Consider the following 16391-nt stretch of genomic DNA (forward strand, 5'->3'; position numbering starts at 1 on the left):
CGGCGAGGCTGACGTTGAGAGGTTGGCCTAGTCATTCCAGCCACTGAAGCGGCTGCTTTTGTGCGAATTTTGAGTGACGGGTTAATCTTTTATAATCTTGGAGGGGGACAATAGCTACTTCTGGAACACACAAAAGGGATTTTCGGGAAGACGGGAGTTCCTCCTTCCCCTCTTCTCTCATCGTGGCCGGAGGCAAGACACTCATCGTCACTAGCTGTCAAGGTTCCTAGACGGGCATTACAAACAAGGCGTTAGCGACATCCACCAGGTGCTCTTTGCTAGTCTTGTAATTCGTTTTAAAATTCCTTTTCGTGACTTTTTTAACAAGATATTGGTGTGTTCGATGTGATACTGCTTCTTTGAACACATATAGACCATAAAATAAGCCCCGAAATTTCGTTGTAGTATCCCTTTAATGATTGTGAAATTCAATTGCCAATTTTTCTTATGTGCGCAACTGATAATCATAGGTTTATTACAGGGCTTTTAATCTGGGTGGTAGGAAATAATTCAAACTTTTGTGTAGGGTATGCCATTCCGTTGATATCAGTAACTGGATAAGTACATCAATTCAAGGCCTTTCACTTCTTACAACACGGCCATCGTTTTAAGCAAGCTTTTGTTGTTCTTTAAAAAGCAACTCCGCTTCATTTTTGTTTTGGAAAAAAAACAATAGTCCTCTTCAGTATCACCTAGAAAGGCCACACTTCAAATACTACGACCTTGTAGTTCTGCCTAAATGTTTCTTAAACGGTCTGGCAAACTTTAGAATGTGCCAAGTTGCTGAAATTGGCTGACTCTAGGGGGCGAATCGAGGCACAGTCAACATTGCAGTCAAGGCTACAGCGGTGGCGTAGCCAACATTGAGCTAAACGTAATCAACATTGCCCCTTTTTGTTTGTTTTTGCTTCTCCAAGCAAGCGTAACAGCTGACGTCGGCAACGTTTCCTCTCGGCGCTCAGCGGTGGCCACATGATTGGCAAAACCAAAAATGGAAAGTGGAGAGCATGCACTTTTCCCACCCAAAAACGGGAAATAGGAATGTTTCGTTCCGTTGTTGGGTTTGGACTAGGGGTGTTGCGGACCTGCCCAAGTTCGAGTTCGGCAAAGTTAGACTTTCTAACTTTCAACGTGATGTTCGACGAAAGTTTGACTGAAATTGGACTTTTGTGCGCATGCGCGAAAATTAAAAAAAAAGAAAAATCGGTTCACTCCGCCTGGTGTAGAAAAAGTGCAGTATTTGTTGAGTGTATTGGCGTCACTAACTAACGAAGGCGTTGAAAGTGCATATGGTATATGGTCTAAACATTGGCTAGCGACTACTTACGAATACGCCACCGCACTGGCAAGTCATCGAAAATGCAAACTGTGAAAGTTCCGAGAAGAAAAAAAACCAGCTCATATGGTAATCTTCAACTTGCTCTTGTGTTGTGCCCGTATCCTTCTTCGTGTTCATGGGAGGTATGCTCCCAACGTCTGTGCTCTTCGAGCCCGGTGGCTGAGTGGGCTAACGCGTCTCAATTCGGAGCGTGGAGCGAAAGCTTGCGCTGCAGATTCTCCTGGGTTCGATTCCCACCCCCCGCCCACTTCGATCTGGAGGAGTTTCGTACCGACGCGCGTTTGTGTAATCACTACTGCGTGATGCACGTTAAAAACCCAAGGTTAGCGATTGGACTGCAATGGCTAAATTTCTCATCTACAGGTAAGAGACAAGTCACCCGTTGAGCCGTACCAACATCAAGGCTGTATAAACATACAAGCAACACATTTTTTCCCGGGGCCCAGCACGAACAAGCTAGTCTCCCGTTTTTTTTTTCCTCCTATTTTTTCATCAACAGTTGAAGGCTGGCATCAACACTATTTCGTATTGTACAATCGGGTTGTGCTCTGCACGACCGATTGTACGAAGCTAGCAAGCCAGTCAGGCGGAGTGTACTATATTCATAAATAAACAAGGCACTAGACGATCACTAGACCATCATTTACTCACTAGGCACCCTCCTGCAACTCCAGTGCCCTTTTGGCATACTGATAGCAAAGGCAACATAACCTTCCTGACATACTAACCATAGAGCAAGCGGAAAAGGTTCAAAGAAACGCACATCTCGCTCGCCGTTTTAATTTCGAGGGTGTTAATTCGTGCTGGCGTGCTCCTCTTCAACGATTTAGCTCAAGTTTTGTAATGTCCAGGTATATACCTACTCTTTTATTAACGTAAACCAAACCAGAACAATGTCACAGAAATTTCTGGGAGCAAAATAAAGTGTGAATGAGAAACGAAATGTTACAGCCCCTTCTTAGGGGAATACTAAGTGACAGCAAAACAGTAAATGACTAGATGTTTGAATATGTACTCACATTGTTTTTGTTAGGTTAACCTGAGACTGAAGTAGAGAAAAGAACCATCAAACGTAGAAGAGACAGAAACTAGACAGGATGATGTCTCAATAAGACGTCGTCCTTTCTATTTTCTGTCTCTTCTACGTTTGATGTTCCTTCTCTACCCCAGTCTCAGGTTAATCTAACATGGTTAATATTCACCAGCTCGCCTGCACCCTTAAAATATTTTTTGATTGTCTTCGTGTTTAAATAAAATATTTAACCATCGGTAAATAAAACTCGCTGAAGAAAAGGCTCATTCTTCAAGTACCGTGCGCTCTTGTGCTGCCGGTGACATGGTGACATGAATATACACATTGTCTTCAAGTTTAAACAAAATATTCAACCATCAGTAAATAAAACTCGCTGAAGAAATGGCTCCTCTTCTTCAAGTATTGTGCACTCTTGTGCTGCCTGTGACATGTCACTGACACTGGTTTTGATTGCAAAATCTTTTTTGGTTAACTTCTGTTCATGCGAATGAAACAGAGCACGCTGACATTCTTCGATGTAAGCCATGTTCTTTGGTAGGTCACAATTGTGCCAGCTGTACTGAAGGCTCTTTCAGAGTAGACTTTTGTTGGGGGGCTTGCAAGGTACCTTAGAGCAACAGCAGATAGAGATGGCCACTGGTCTTGCCGCATGCCCCAATAACTCAGTGGATCACTGTGCAGGTAACAATTCAAGTTGTTAAGCGCATAGGCATCAAGCTCAGCCCTGACGACTTTCTCACCTTCCTTAATTGGAGCTGGTCTATCTGGGTGCTGCTGTGAGGCTGCCATATGAGTCCCATTTTTTACAGAATGTGCAAACCACAAGCCCTCCGTGGTTGAGCGTGCAACTGCCATTTGTATTGCTGAGCTGCAGGGAGGGGGCGACGGAGATGCTTGATCAGTCGGCTCAGTGTTTCTGTGCTTCCCATTGAACTCCTTGAGAGCAGTCTGCGTCTGTGCTGTGTTGCATGTCTCTTCCAGCATCTTCTCTAGTAACCAAAGCAGCGGCAATACCTGGCCCAACATAACGGAATCCATGCTAAGGAGACGTGTCGCCTCTTCAAACGGTTGCAGCACATTGACCATTGCATTCAGCAAAGCCCATTGTTCAGGTCCAAGGTGGTGTTTGCTTGAGTCTTCGGAGTTTTCCGTGACTGCTCTTCGTTGTTCACACATTCGTTCCACCATGTAATATGTGCTATTCCACCGTGTAGGGACGTCTTGTATCATGGCCACATGACTTCTGCCACCAGGGCCGTACCCAGAAAAAAATTTCGGGGGGGGGGGGGGGTTTTCGGGGACAACGGCGGCCATTTTGAAAGTGTCTATTGTCTTATTTTCGCCTATGAATCATGTGCATCGGTGGTATATAATGGAGAGTTGCAGCAAACCGGAGAACCAGTCCCGGTTTGGTATCCGGTAGCCGACCGGCGCCACTGCGTGTGCGCAGAGGTGGAGATTAAAATCGGCTGGCTGCAAGTGCACCGACCAGGGCCGTACCCAGAAAAAAAATTTGGGGGGGGGGGGGGGGTCAGAACCCCCTAACCCCCCCCTGGTTACGGCCCTGTCTGCCACCTCTCTCCTCCTCTATATTTCTTCTTCCTCCTCAGTCCGGTTTCAGCTTCATTTTTGAGCAGTTGCGTTTTTTCACTTTATTAAAAATATACATGACGCTGTAGCAAAATATTGATGGGGTAGTCTTCGGACACCATAATAAATCACTTGGCAAAAAATAAAAGTAGAAATTTTGCGGGGTGTCAGTGTCCCTTTAAGCTCCTGGGATATGGACATCCCATCTCAAGCATTACACAAACCAGTTACAAAACAGTATGTGATTTAAAAAACAGCTGCCTGGTGAACACTAGTGAGTATGGGCGTTTATACTCTATGTGTTTGTCAGAATACTGTACGTAGCATGTTTAGGAATCCAATTAATCAAACTGACATTCTGTTTTAAGTATTCAAAGCATCTTTTACAGCAGTCTGCTGTAAAGCAGGTGAGAACTTCGTCAAGCGAATTGTTGCTCTTTTCCCACCCCCTCCATCACTTTGTAATAATGGGAAATAAACATCATTATTATTAGAAGATCAAAATGTTACAATGCTGGAAGGATTGCTTTGATTACTTGCTGGTTCTTGGTGGCCCACTTGCATGTAGCAGTGGTCTTTGAAGCTTGTGGCGCAAAACGTGCACCTGTAGCCTCTTTACTGGCCTTTCCATTGCTGTTCAAGGATGTCGTCTCCTCCCTTTAAAAAAAGAAAAAAAAAAAAAAATCTAAGCTTCTCTAATTATAACCTGTGCTGGGCTCCTAGTATGAAAACAAGATAATTATACATATGCCAATTATTAAAACCCTGAAGCTGAGAACAAACAACAAAGTATAATATTTCTGTAATATACATGTATTGAAAGAAGGGTTACTGTGGAGGCGAGCAGGTAGCTGGTTTTTGAGATAATGTTGTGTTGTCCCCTTTTTTTGTCCCTAGTGCCAAGGTTTTTTGTTTGTTTTTTGCTATTGTTTGAACACTATTTTGTTGATTGCTGGAAAAGGCCGACATTAAAAATGTATCTCATTTCTAGTCATGTGCCACTTGCCCATCGCACTATAAATAAATATCCTGGGCAAAACTGTTTTTATTCAAGAAATAAACATGATTGGAATATTCTGTTCTGGCACAATTGACTGATCTGTTTAGACGAGGGAAAATTGTTTTCAGATATGCAGTACATGACTTCACGCATTTAGCGTTGGTTTCTGTGTTGCTCCTGAAATTGTTTTGAAAAGAACAAATAAGGTCTGGCTGTGCATTGCACCAATGACTGACTGACTCACCTAAAACATGGCAAAATTAATGTGAATGACAGGTCAGAAATGTATACCTGTATATTTTGTATTATAAAGTTGTTTTTATTAAACTGAATAAAATAAGATAGGTAAAATCAGCATGAGGCGAGTTGGTCGACTTGCTTAACCTGCAACTGAAAATATATTTTGTTTACATTTTTTACTGACACGATTTGTAATCCTTTTGAGGATTAATAAACGTGAATGATTGGCTTTTTTAATTATTGTTTTTTGTCGCTTTGCAAAGGAAGGAATGAATGCAATATATCCTCAAAGTTCAAGGTGACTGGTTAAGAACCCAGTAGATGCTCTACCTTGAACGCGAGTTTTTTGCCTTTGCTGACACTTGCTGCCAGATAACGAGTTCTGTAGACTTTGTGAAGAATCCTGGACATATACTGAATGCTCAAAGATAATTACCAGAGTGTCAAACCGGAACTGAACCGAACCGAAACCGAACCGTTATTTTTATTCAAACCGGAACTGAACCGAACTGAAATCTTTGCCGCCATCTTGGAACTGAATCAAAACTGAATTGGAAAAATAACGGTAACCGGTTCAAAACGGTTCACACCAAACTTGTTATTTCAAAATGAATGTTTGAGAAACAAAAATTGGCAGCTGTATTTATATGTTGTGATCAAATTGTCTATAAAGTCAAATCAAAGTCAAATTGGACATTTTTAGTGATTTATACAGCGTAAGGTCGGTCTGCCAGGATGAGGCGACTTTGGTTTACACTGTAGAGGAGCAATTTTGCCAGCGCGGTACGACTGCTAACCTAGGGTCTTTAACGTGCTCACACAGTAGTAATACACGACCGCACGCCGGTACGATGCTCATCCAGATCGAAACGAGCAGGGGTGGAGCTCGAACCCGGGATCTCTGGGTTCTGCAGTGCAAGCTTTCGCTCCATGCGTGTCGAGCTCCACGCTTTTGCTCCAAATTGTCTATACCGAATTGCAATGTATGAGAAATCGTGGGTTGGCCCTAATAGTGCAAAACTATCAATAGTACTATTGATAGTATTGATAGTCGCCAGATATCTGACTATCGATAGTAAAGAAAACTGTCGATAGTCGACTATCGAAAAGCGATAGATAGTACTATTGATAGTCGACTCTCGGAAAATTGTCGTTAATCGGCTATGGGAAAAGTATCGATAGTCGACCATCGTAAACCTATCGATAGTACCGTAGACGGCTTACTATCGATATTTTTTCGAAACTAATAGTTTGCGTCGATGCCTCTTCTCTTTTTCTCGCTTTATTTTTTTCAAATAGGACACCAACTAGCCCAAGAACTTACCGTAGTGGTGCAAAACTATCGATAGTAATATAGATAGTCGACTATCGATAGCTCTGTGGCACGATCGATAGTTTTAGGAAAACTGTCGATAGCATCGATAGTCAATTTATCGATAGTTTTGCATCACTAGTTGGCCCCTGACCGCCAAGGTATGTGCGACGAAAAAATATTAAAACGTTTCAACCTGCAACTAGTAAAACAATAGAGGGGAGACAAAACTAGAATGGGTGACGGTTACGCTTATCTCCTAAATGCATTCTATTAGCGTGGCGACGGCAAAGCAATGTTTTCGACCATACTGGAAGTGACGATATTTCAAGATGGCGGCGCCCTTGTGAACAAGGTCTATATTGGAACTATGATTAATCATCTGTCCCGTGGTCCTGTGACTGCATGCTGTCAAGACATGCTGTCAAGTAATGTCACGCCATGTGGCCCTGTGACGGATGACGTGACTCACTGCGTCAAGTCGACTTAAATTGAGAACATCGCTCAATTTATTAGCATTATTGACATCATGACGTCACTAGATATCACAACTTCTCACCGCGAGTCACGTGACACTGTGACATACTCAGTTGTTATGAGGCCCAGTCGAGTGCTCGTGTTCTTGACAATCAGCATCGCCAAACATTGGGGTAATGGCTGATGTTTGATCAAAGATGAAAATAGCCGAACTTTAGCAATGTCTAAAGCTCAGCCCATGCTTTATTCTTGGCCAATCCCAGCGCACGACTATGATGAACACTGACGGTAAATAATTAGCGTCAGATCACGTGGACACTTGTTTTAATATCGAGCTGAGAAGGGGAAAGCTGTTTTTTTCTTTATTTTTTTTTTGTTTGCCATTGAGCGGAGAAGAAAACTAAAGGCTGTTTTTCCAGGTCATCAACATCAGGGATTAGCTCTAAGCGGTATTTACTGAAAGTACAAAAATTGTTGCACGACCCAGTTTACATGTACACATCATTGACGCACCCAAACATGTATAGTTGCCTCAGAGGGATGGCCAATCTTTGGCGGCCGCTCTAAATCTCAGGATTGTCTTTCTCAAGTTCTTCCCCATACTTTGACCACCTCCGTATTTTGATTAAATTTGTTTTTAAATGCCAAAAAAAAAAAAAAAAACTTGGATTGTTAACGCGCGCGCGCACGCGCTAGCACACGGAAGCCGCCGAAATTGCGTTAAGAAGCATATTGCATTATGTGGCCTAAATTACTGCTCTTAGTTTCATTACTGTAATAATATAAGCATTTCACACAAATATAATATCGTCAAATCAACACGGCCAAATGCAGGAGTAATAAGGAATAATAAGTATTCTCTAGGAAAGCATTGAAAAAGAAAAAAAAAAGGGGGGGGGGGGGTGTAGAAACATACTGTGCTGTAAAGGTTCCTCTTTTCCGGGACCAGAAAGCGTGGTCCCGGAAAATACTTTGTTTGCAGAAACACTACTGCCAGAAAGCGCGGTTTCTTGGTGCCAGACGCTCGCGCCGTTTATCACGACGCCAACGACGCTGCACCAAGCAGGAATAACCCGGATGCGTATGGCTTAGCCCGGACATAGACTGAACTCTCCAAGTGCTGATTTAGTGCCCATTGTGAGAATCCTTAAGTACCCAAGTTTGTAAAACTGAGAAGTCCGCAGTTTCACCGCAGTCGTCGCCCACCCCAAGAGAGGACAAGACAACAGAATCAAATCATATCTCCCGGGCTTCGTGTGTTTTGCATTTCTGAAAAAATACGAAGGAAGGGTCAGTGTTGTACGGAATTTCATTCTTCCGAAGTTTCTTTCTTTTTTTTTTTTTTTTGATATTTAAGTAACATAATGTACACAAAGTGTGGCGCATCTAAGGGATGAAAAAGAGAATGCAATGTGCATTGTATACACGTTTGCAAGTCCGGTCTCAGGGCGCCGCCATCTTCCTCAGTGGGGTGCGCTCTTCGGCGCGGCGATAATCCGATTACGACGCCTTAGCAAGGCTTCGTAATCGGATGATGACTCGTCCAAGCGCACCCCAGCCAAGCAAGATGGCAGCGCCCTGAAGCCGGACTTGCAAACGTGTATAAGTGCGAGGAATTGTCCATAAAAGGCTTAAAAATCATTGTTTTTAGTCTTGGCTATTTTGGATATACATGGGTTGCACTGACGTAACATCGCATACTCTTGACCACCATGTAAGAGGAGGAGAGGGAAGCTGCTTTTGTAAGAATTTTGAGTGACGGGTTAATCTTCTATAATCTTATGGGAGGAGAATAGCGACGTCTGTGCAAATCCAGGAGGCACAAAAGAGGATCCTGATAAAAAGGGAGCTCCCCCTTCCCCTCTTCTCTGGTGGTCATCGGAGTGCTCTTTGAAACACGTCACGTGCAATCAAGGACGTTTCGTGCAATCCATGTGTATTTTTGTACGGCTAATCCCCAGTCGTTTGGCGTTTTTTTTTTTTTTTTTTTTTTTTGGTTGGACCATATCTTGCAGCATTGGTAGGGGAGGCCGGAAACAATCTCAATGACAATTGCTGGATCGCGCTTCCCGCTCCCGCGAGTGAAGCAACCGGACGGCCATCTTGCTCGTAGAGGATTTGCGGTTGTGCTAGCGTTACAGAGGCTGGCGGCAGCGTGCAGAAGACACGTTTTCTACTCGTTCGTCGTCATTCGTCGAAAAAAAATTTTAAGACCCCATGTAAGGGTTGAGACTTGCCGTTGAGAACACATGGGAATTTTTACGAAAGCGCAATGCAGCAGGAAAAAGCCACAAAAAATAAAGAATTTGTACTACTGATTTGGTTGCCATAAGCGTCTACTCTAGTAAATAAAACAAAAAGATGAAAGCCGTTTACAACTCACTGTAACGCCGAATTAGAGTGCAGCTCTTGAGGAGGAGGAGGGGAAGGTACGGAGAGGAGGCTCTGCCCCTCCTCCTCTCCTGCTCGCCTCCCATTGAGGGGAAAATTTCCTGCTAAATTTAGCGGGGAAATTTTTTGCTAAATTTAACAGAAATTTTTCCGCTAAATTTAGGAGGGAAATTTTTCCGCTAGATTTAGCGGGGAAATTTTTCCGCTAAATTTAGCGGGGAAACTTTTTCTGCTATATTTAGCGGGGAAATTTTTCCGCTAGATTTAGCGGGGACATTTTTCCTCTAAATATAGCGGGTAAATTTTTCCGCTAGATATAGCGGGGAAATTTTACCGCTAAATTTAGCGTTGAGATTTACCCACAATGCACCGCGCGGTTACGCCGACGGCGACGCCGCTCAAGCCGGAAACGGGCGCCTGAGAGGTGCACTCTAAAACGCGCCGCTGATGCCGCCCCCTTCCCCCCACCCCTCCCGCTTCCGTCGCCACTGGACACTGGATCAAGCTCATTTCTGTACCGCGAGTGCCGCAAGTTACAAATAGAGTCAAAGTTAAACGCTGCCCAGAGGTACTTACATACGGCTTCACGCACATTGCACTCGCAAAACATATCCACGCGGCGCCGAAACGAATCTTGATCGGTATCCAAGCGTGCGAAGACACAGAGACGAAGCACTTCGGCGTGCCAAGGAAGCTTTGATCAGGCCGCGAGACCGGTGACACTTGCTTTCGACGCATTGTGTCTTTACATACGGCTTCACGCACATTGCACTCGCAAAACACATCCACACGGCGTCGATTCTTGATCGGTATCCAAACATGCGAAGGCACAGAGACGCAGTACTTCGGCGTGCCAAGGAAGATTTGATCCCGCCGCGAGACCGGCGAAACTTGCTTTCGACGAGTTGTGCCTTTATCCTGCGGCACTGCGCTTTCGTAAAAATTTCCACGTGTTCACAACGGCAAGTCTCAACGGTTATATAGTCTTAAAAAACTTCTTCGGCGAATGAGGACGAACGAGTAGAAAACGTGTAACCGCAGCAAAACACTAGCAAAACCGCAAATCGTCTAAGAGCAAGATGGCCGTCCGGTAGCTTCACTGGCGCTGCAGCGAACAAGCGGGGAAGCGCAATCCAGCAATTGTCATTGAGATTAGTGGCAGACACTAACCACACAAGAAGGGACAAAGGTAGAGGGGGAAGAGGCACGAGAATACATTAGACATGCAATCGAAGCAGCATTTTCGGAGTTAGAACCAGATCAGACCGTATAAGGAATGGTAGCATCTACACAACATTAGAGGAGGATCATACTGAAGAAGAGGAAATGACAACAGTGGAATAAGAAAAAGCAGAAGGAAAGGTTCCGGCTGGAACTGCGACTGGTCCAGACGGCATACCAATGAGACTGATAAAAGTTGTAGGCAAAACAGGCAAATTGAAACTATATAATGCAGGTGATTGACCAGATACCTATGGGAGGGGAGGTACCCAGTGACTGCGCGCTGGAAATTGAGCTGGAGAAGATTAATATATAAGGGCGAGGGAGGCAAAGGCAGTATCAAATTATACCGACCAATCACAGTAACTTCAGTAATATACAGACTATAGCTATGCAAATAGTAAAAAGAAGAATGGAAGAATGGGCAGAGAGAAAGCAGTTTCTGGGGGAGCTTCAAAACGGTTTCAGGAGAGATAGACGACTAGAATTTAACTTATTCGTAATGGACCTTTTCTAACGCCTTCCACATATACCGACGGCACCAGGCGGTGTCTGCACGAACTAAAAATCGAGGAAGTGACCTACTTGCGCTACCAATCGATAATGGGAGCTACTAGGGTGCCTTCATGTGCGCTTTGCTTAGGGTGATGACATCTGGCCATTTTGTTTCGAACGCTTATTTTTATTTTTTTATTCTGAAGCGCGTGAAAGAGCGTGTCCCTGCACGCGCTCGTGGCGCTAATTGTGCCAACGTTGGACTGTGTTACGGCGACATTTTGTTTCCTGCGATTTCTTTCTATTTTCCCTGTGAGCGCGTGCTGTCGGCATCGGGTACTACAAGCGATGGCATCACCCAAAACAGAAGGACATTGAGGCACGGAGCTACGCTACCAGTTTCTTCGCTCTCTGAGCTGCGGCGCGTGCCCAACCGTTTTGTTTTTCTTTCCGTCCACTTTCTTTTTTTGTGTAACATAGTTATGTATATGCTGCAATTACGTGTTCTACTCGCTGATCCACAGCCTTCTTCCGAATTTCCTCGATTTTTCGTGCCTACTTCCGCCGCTTGGCATCGGGCGCTCGTGCGTGCGGAGAACGCTTTTCGGAAAAGGTCCATCACTCAGTGCATAGAGATAGCAGTGACAAGTCAAAGGCCATTATGGCTAGCATTTTTGGACATTAAAGGGGCATATGACAATGTGAATCAGGAAAAACTCCGGAACCAACTGAAGGGATATGTGCTAGGGGGAAAGTGGTTATAACATGGGAAGCCGAAACTACAAGAAAAGCAGCAATAAAGAGAGGACTTAGACAGGTTTGCCCATTGTCTCCCCTGCTATTTATGATATGCCTCAGTCAGATGGAAAAAAGGTTAGAACGGTGCAACCTAGGTTTTGACCTGACTTACATGGAGCAAGGATTTAATATTGCCAGGATTAATGTATGGAGACGACATTGTACTTGTATCAGAAAGTTGAGACAATGCAGGAACTGATTAGGATTTCCAGCAGGGAAGGGGACAGTTTAGGCCTAAAATTCAGTAGGGACAAGTCGGGTATAATAGTTTTCAATGACGAGAAGGGGGAACCCCTGGAGACAGGGCCGTACCCAGAAAAAAATTTCGGGGGGGGGGGGGGGGGGGGGGGGGGGTTTCGGGGACAACGGCGGCCATTTTGAAAGTGTCTATTGTCTTATTTTCGCCTATGAATCATGTGCATCGGTGGCATATAATGGAGAGTTACAGCAAACCGGAGATCCGGTCCCGGATTGGTACCCGGTAGCCGACTGGCGCCACTGCGCGTGCGCAGAGGTGGAGATTAAAATCGGCTGGCTGCCAGTGCACCGACCAGGGCCGTACACAGAAAAAAATTTCGGGGGGGGTCAGAACCCCCTATCCCACCCCCCCCCCCCCCTGGTTACGGCCCTGCCTGGAGATACAGGACGCAGTGAGAGAACTCGTAGAAACGTACGCATATCTGGGAGTATGGTTAAGTGAGGGAAGAAGGTATCTAAAAGAACATGAAGACAGAAAAAATAAATAGAGACGGACAGAACAATATGAGAGAGGTGCTGTTCTGTCCGTCCTTATAGTTATTCTTTCTGTTTTCATTTGACTTCACCAACGCGCTCACGTCGAACTAAAACATGAAAATATTGTAACAAAAAAGGGGAAACGAGATTCAGCTATTATGAAACAGGGCACTCTGGAACTATAATAGATATGAAATCGTTAGGGGTGTATGGAAGGGAGTCATGGTGCCAGGACTGTCATTTGGGAATGCGGTATTGTGTACGAGGTCAGAAATCCGGGCAGGTTTAGAGATACAGCGAAGGAGTGTGGGTAGGTTGGCATTGGGGGCACATGGGAATACACCAAATGAGGGAGTACAGGGGGATATGGATTGGGCATCTTTCGAAAGTAGAGAAGCGATCAGTAAAGTAAAATTTGTAAGTGTAAAAAAAAAGTAAAAAAAGTATATATATATATATATATATATATATATATATATATATATATATATATATATATAACGGAAATGGAGTGAAGATGGACAAGTGCAGCCGTAGTAATATTGTGAACGAAGAGGGGAGAAGGTGATTATTGAATTTATTGCATTAAAGTTAGAGAAAGCGAAAGAGAGCTGGCGAAATATTGGGCCAGGAGCGGGGATTGAACCCGCAACCTTCGCCTGTCCGGGGCGACGCCTTAACCGATTAGACCAGGGGTCTCCAAACCCCGGCCCGCGGGCCAAATCCGGCCCGCGGAGGTCTTCCGACCGGCCCATGGCTGGCTGCAGTCTTCCCAATGGAGCCCGTCCCACGGCCCGCTTCCAGCACGCCCGCTGCTACTGGCGAAAACATAAGCGCGTGTAAAACGGCATTACGGCGCGCACCAACTGCGTAAACGAAATTACCAGAAAAAAAAAAAAAAAAAAAACCGAGAGAAAACTGCCTACCGTAAGGCGTGTCCTCTGGTCATATTAGTAATTGGTCATTGTCATTAGCAGACTCTACACTCCTAGTCCCCTGTTCTATATCTGGGTAACTAAATACGTTAAAATTAGTTTACGTCCCTAAGTATATTGTGCTTGGTGTACTGTGTCGTGGCTATTAAATATTGTCAGCATAACTTCTATCGTTCTCACTAGTCTTCTGCCCTGTGTGAACGTGCCAAAGTTCCTATGCGCTCTGGTTTATGCTGGTATGTTTTCTGGGCTCCAATTATTGTGTGATGTCATAAGAAGGTAAATGATTAAATTTCATAACAAAGTGAATGCATTCATTCACCTTAGAATCTTTTTGTTTTATGTTTACTCTAACTTTAAGTATTGTATATTTAAATGCTTAGATATATACGATTATTTATTTAGATCTTCCTCATTTACATCTGCCCATTTATATTTCCGGCCCTCGAGACAGAGACAGAGCCTTCATCCGGCCCCTTAGCCAAAAAGTTTGGAGACCCCTGGATTGACCATCCCGGCCACCTGGTTTCGGCGGACTCAATTTCTGACCAGCTCTCTGTGTACTGTTTAGTTTCGAATTCGCTTAACGACGACAACCGTTGCTGATTTAAGGCCCGCGCTATTTCCGACATGCGGCAGTGACGTGGCACGTCATCTCAGCTTGCAAATGTCAGAAAGGCCCGTCTTCCAAGGTATCTAGGGAACCACACCTCCCCATAGGGACAGGCTGCACCGTATATATAATGGGAATGAGTGAAGATTGACAAGTGCAGCCGTAGTTATACTGTGAACGAAGAGGGGAGAAGGTGATTATTGAATTTATTGCATTAAAGTTAGGGAAAGGAAAAGACAGCTGGCGAAAAATTGGGCCAGGAGCGGGGATTGAACCCGCAACCTTCTCCTGTCCGGGGCGACGCCTTAACCGATTAGACCGTCCCGGCCCCTGGTTTAAACAAACTCAATTTCTAAAAAAAAAAAAAAAAAAAAAAAAAAAAAGGATTAAAGCTTGGGATAATTAAGTTGTTAATTATTTTTGCGTAATTATTTTTTTTTAATATTGTGTTTAAGGGCATGGTTTCAATTAGAAAATTGCTCAGCATCGTCGAAAAGCAGTAAATCAACAGATAGTGTAACCAACCTCTGCTGCGTCGCAGCAGAGGCTGGTTGCACTATATCTCTCCTCGGGGCACGGTGCCGCCCGGGCCGAGATGCGCTCCGATAGTAAACCGAAACTTAAAAACCCGGCGTTTCAGCAAGCCGGTAAAATGATGCGAGTGCCTTCTATCGTTCTGCAATTTGTTGATTTACTGCTTTTCGACGATGCTGAGCAATTTTCTAATTGAAACCATGCCCTTAAACACAATATTAAAAAATAATTACGCAAAAATAATTAACAACTTAATTATCCCGGACTTTAATAATTTTCCTAAATGGGCCCCCGGTCCGGGGCCAAAACGACACAAGCCTTTTTTTTGTTTTTGTTGCGATAAGTAGTTTTCGCAGGAGCGATTTGGCCTGAGTTCTCTGAAACACCCTGTATATATATATATATATATATATATATATAATATATATATATATATATATATATATATATATATATATATATGGTATACTGTAGGTATTTAAATAAATGTTTTAATACATTTTTTGTATGCACTAAATGTTAATTAGGCAAACACATTTTATGTCACTAATTATATTTTGCAATTCAAATAAATTATTTAGTTAATTAAAGTTTTATTATTATTTTTATAAATATTAAATGTACCTAGTAATTCAAAATGACCCTATACGTATAAATCTATAAATGCAAGTTTTTTTTAGTTTTCTTTATTAGCAAATAAAATACACCCCTAACTTCTCAAAATTGTGTCCCCATCTGAAGTGGGAATGGAAAAAACCATTTAAAGTCCGACTGGGAATCGCTTCAACCAGTTACTTCCTTAACTGGTCCAAGTTTACTTCCACTCGTTCCCCAACTGGGCATTGTCAGACCAGGTATAATGGTTCATATCAGTTAACCCCTCAGCTGGTATTCCCAGTTGGTACCAGCTAGTCCCAATTGAAACCAGTTAAGTGCCAACTGGTCCCAGTTACAACTTCAACTTTAGTACAAATTTTTGCCTGGGCGGTGTTTCACATTGCCAATCAGCAAACAAAAAACGCTTGTTTCCGCAGACTCAACAGCTGGCCTTTTCGAGTATCGTCCTCCCGTGTCTATCTCAAGCGGTTATGTGAACTTCGTACAGTCAAATTTATTGATGACAATAAAAAAATATATATTTCACTACTGCCTGAAGATTTGACAATATAAATAAAGGGCCGATCATGGTAAATACTGTAAACGACTAAATTTTCGCGGGGACCTAATTTTCGCGAATTTCGCGAATCGCCTACAATTCGCAAAAAATACGTACCGCGAACAATTCGGGCAATATGTGAATGCTGCGGAAGCTACACTCGATTCGCAAAAACTAGAACCCGCGAATAATTTCAGATTTTCTGCTTGGGCCCCAGTGTTGTACGGATCGGCGTTCCAAGGAACGGTGTTCCTGGAACGCGTTCCTTTTAGGAAGAACGAAGGAACGCCGCCGTTCCATCATTTGCATCGCTGGAACTGGAACAGGAACTCGTTACAATTTTACTGGAACGGAAAGGGGAACGGCGTTCCTTTTTTTCGTCCAGCGGGGTAATTTTTATTTTATTTCTAACAGGGAAGGTATGAAAGTACAAAAACAATATCTTTACAAAGAGCAGGATCTCGTTAACGTTTTTGTTCCGTAGGGTTTATTTTGTGTGGCCCTCGCTTGGCAACAGTCGGG

Source organism: Ixodes scapularis, unplaced genomic scaffold (genome assembly GCF_016920785.2).
Source record: "Ixodes scapularis isolate PalLabHiFi unplaced genomic scaffold, ASM1692078v2 PGA_scaffold9__187_contigs__length_104089568, whole genome shotgun sequence".
Lineage (NCBI taxonomy): Eukaryota > Metazoa > Arthropoda > Arachnida > Ixodida > Ixodidae > Ixodes > Ixodes scapularis.